Below are 4,251 nucleotides of genomic sequence, written 5' to 3'. Positions count from 1 at the left end.
ATGTAGTCCGCACCAGTACCCAAGGATTCTGGGAAGTGTAGTTCTTCCTAACTCAGCCAGGAGAGGCCGGGCTGAGTCTGTCCCATGCCCAGACGTACTCTGAGCTTGTGCTGGTGCTTCCTGGGCCGCTGGGTCGTGGGTTCCTGGTTCTTCCGAGAGGAAACCGTTTTGCCAGGATAGTATCCTGTAGCTCCGCATCTTTGTAAATGATAGTAAGGCAAGTAGACAACTGACAAGAGCAAACCTATTTTCTCTTAAGTCTTTCAACAAGTGTACTGAGCATCTGTTGGAGATAAGCCCTATCTTGGTGAGCAAAACAGAGATCATTGCTCTGGAGAACTTTTTTCTGGGTCAGGGGTTGGGGAAGGAGGTGTTGGAGGAAGGAAACTCCCTCCAGGGCCCAAAAGAGGGCTCTTGTCTAGCATTCGGAAACGATATGTCCAAGGAGACACACATGCTGACAAAGCAAGAGACTTTATTGGAAAAAGTACCCTGACCCCCACCCCTCAGCCCCCCCCCCAGAGAGCAGTAGGGTGAGGGAACCCAGGAGAACTGCTCTGCCACGTGGCTCACAGTCTCAGGCATTATGCTGGTGGGGGATTACTTTCCAGGTTATCTTTGGCCAGTTATTCTGACTCAAGAGTCCTTCCTGGTGGTGCATGAGTTGATCGGTCAAGATGGATACCAGGGAGAAGGATTCTGGGAGATGATCAGACATGTGGTGTTTCCTTTTGACCTTTCCTGAACTCTTCTGATTGGTGGTGGCTTATTAGTTCCTGTTCTTTACTAGGACCTCCTTCTCTCATGAAATTACTCATGCAAATGTTTACTGCGGTGCCTGGCCAAGGTGGGCGATTTCAGTCAGTGTGCTTTCCCTAACAGAGAGATTGAGCAGACAAGAAGTCGTGAACAAAATTATACAGCATTTTAGAAAATAAACATTATGGGGAAAAGCAAAAAAAAAGGTAGGAAGAATCTGCAACAGGTGTGGAGGCAGGTTGCAGCAAGGAATAGGGTCACAAATATCACCCTTTGTTAACACAGCAGGAAACAATCTTGATAAGGTAGAATAAGTATCCTTCCATAAATTCTTTTTAAAATTAATTTTTTTATTGAAGGATAATTGCTTTACAAAACCTCGTTGTTTGCTGTCAAACCTCAACATGAATCAGTCATAAGTATATGTATATCCCCTCCCTTATGAACCTCCCTCCCATTTTTCTCCCCATCCCACCCCTTTAGGTTGATACAGAGCCCCTATTTGAGTTTCCTGAGCCATACAGCAAATTCTCGTTGGCTATCTGTTTTACCTATGGTAATGTAAGTTTCCATGTTACTCTTTCCATACCCTCTCCTCCCCTCTCACCATGTCAATAAGTCTATTCTCTGTGTTTGTTTCTCCACTGCTGCCCTGTAAGTAAATTCTTCAGAACCATTTTTCTAGATTCCATATATGTGCATTAGAATATGATATTTATCTTTCTCTTTCTGACTTACTTCACTGTGTATAATAGGTTCTAGGGTCATCTGCCTCATCAGAACTGACTCAAATGCGTTCCTTTTTATGGCCGAGTAATATGCCTTTCTGTATATGTACCACTACTTCTTTATCCATTCATCTGTTGATGGGCATCTAGGTTGCTTCCATGTTTGAGCTATTGTAAATAGTGCTGCAAGGTACAATGGGATACATGTGTCTTTTTCAACCCTGGTTTCCTCAGGGTATATGCCTAGGAGTGGGATTGCTGTGTCATATGGTGGTTTTAGTCCTAGTTTTAAAAGGAATCTCCATATCATCTTCCATAGTAGCTTCTGTAAGTTCCTGTTCAACTGTCTTGGCTATGCTCAACTCAAATAAATAATAGTCATCATGACAACTTATGAATAAAAATGCTGAGACTTTGATGGGATTCTTTGAATCTTTAAATCTACTTGGGAAAAATATTATCTAACATTATTGATTTTACTAGTCCATTACCATGGTATAGCTCTCCTTTTATTTTGGTCTTATTTAGGTCTCCATGTATTTTCTCCACAGCAGTATTGCATATTTTTGTGAGTTTTATCTGAGGATGTTACATACTTTTTGACCCATTCATGGATGACAGCCTTGTCATGGTGAAGGGGTTTGGATAACTCAATGAAGCTATGAGCCATGCTGGGCAGGGCCACTCAAGACCGATGGGTCATAGTGGAAAGTTCTAACAAAACATGGTCCACTGGAGGAGGACATGACAACCCATTCCAGTACTCTTGCCAAGAGAACCCTATGAACAGTATGAAAAGGAAAAAAAAGACTTAACACCAGAAAATGGGCGCCACAGGTCAGAAGGTGTCCAGTATGCTACTGGGAAAGAGCAGAGGGCAGTTACTAATAACTCCAGAAAGAATGAAGCAGCAGGGCCAGAGAGGAAACAAGACTCAGTTGTGGATGTGATGAAAGTAAAGTCCAATGCTGTAAAGAACAATACTGCATAGAAACCAGGATTGTTAGGTCCATGAGTCAAGATAAATTGGACATAGTCAAGCAGGAGATGGCAAGAGTGAACATTGACATCTTAAGAATCACTGAACTGAAATGTACGGGGATGGGTGAATTTAATTCAGATGACCATTATATCTACTACTGTGGTCAAGAATCCTTCACAGGAAGTGGAGTAACCCTCATATTCAACAAAAGAATCCACAATGCAGTACTTGGGTGCAATCTCAAAAATGAGAGAATGATCTTGGTTCATTTCCAAGGCAAACCAATCAACATCAGAGTAATCCAAATCTATGTCCTGATCACTAATGCTAAAGAAACTGAGGTTGAACGGTTCTATGAAGACCTATAAGGCCTTCTAGAACTAACACCCAAGATGTTGTTTTCTTCACAGAGGATTGGAATGCAAAAGTAGGAAGTCAAGAGATACCTGGAGTAACAGAGAAATTTGCCCTTAGAGTACAAAATGATACAGGGCAAAGACTAAAGAGTTTGGCAAGAGAACATGCTGGTCATAGCAAACACTTTCTTCCAACAACACAAGAGATGATGCTACATATGGACCTAATCAGATGGTCAACACCAAAATCAGAATAACTATATTCTTTGCACCCAAAAAGGAGCTCCTTATTTGAAAGTTCAGGCTTAAATGGAAGTAGAGAAAACCTCTAGGTCATTCAGATATGATCTAAATCAAGCCCCTTATGATTGTACAGTGGAGCTGATGAATAATTTCAAGGGATTAGATATGGTAGAGTGCCTGAAGAAATATGAACGGAGGTTTCTAACATTGTACAGGAGGCAATGCCCAAAACCATCTCCAAGAAAAAGAAAGGCAAAGTGGTTGTTTGAGGAGTCTTTACAAATAGATGAGGAAAGAAGAGAAGCAAAAGGCAAGGGAGAAAGGTAAAGGTATACCCAACTGAATGCCAGAATTCCAGAGAATACCAAGGAGAGACATAAAGGCTTCTTAAGTGAACAATGCAAAGAAATAAAGGAAAAAAATAGAATGGGAAAAACTAGAAATCTCAAGAAAATAGAAACAGTAAGGACCAAACAGAAGCAGAAGAAATTAATAAGAGGTGGCAAGAATACCCAAAAGAACTATACAAGAAAGGTCTTCATGACCTGAATAACCACGATGGTGTGTCACTCCCTTAGAGCCAGATATCCTAGAGGGTGAAGTCAAGTGGGCCTTAGGAAGGATCACTACAAACAAAACTAGTGGAGGTGATGGAATTCCAGCTGAGCTAAAAGATGATGCTGTGAAATTGCTGCTGTCAATATTTGTCAGCAAATTTGGAAAACTCAGGAGTGGTTACAGGACTGGAAAGGTCAGTTTCCATTCCAATTTTCCAAAGAAGAACCTCTTGGAGAAAATGAAAGAGGAGAGTGAAAGAGCTGGCTTAAAACTCAACATTAAAAAAACTAAGATCATGGCATCTGTGGTGACCCAAGGATGAAAAAGCAGATAAAACCAGGGAGGGTCTTGAAATGCAAGAACAGAAAAACCAGACCATTATCATCCTTCCCTCCCCCAAGTTGTAACTGTTAACAGATTTCAGGTCCTCCTGAGCTTTATAACCTGTCTCCCCTCTTACCCCATAGGGAGAAGGTATTTCCTTACTCTTCCCTCACCCCAGTATATGTGCCTCATCCAATCAGCAAATAACCCGCAAGACCTCATCCCACTCCTTGTGCCCTGGGTATAAAAGTGAACTAAGGACCCCTGTTCAACGTTGGTTCTCCCTTTAACTGGCGCGCTG

Source organism: Odocoileus virginianus, chromosome 3 (assembly GCF_023699985.2).
Source record: "Odocoileus virginianus isolate 20LAN1187 ecotype Illinois chromosome 3, Ovbor_1.2, whole genome shotgun sequence".
NCBI classification, from domain to species: Eukaryota; Metazoa; Chordata; class Mammalia; order Artiodactyla; family Cervidae; genus Odocoileus; species Odocoileus virginianus.
The sequence above is the reverse complement of the archived record's forward strand: the minus strand, read 5'-3'. Positions refer to the sequence as shown.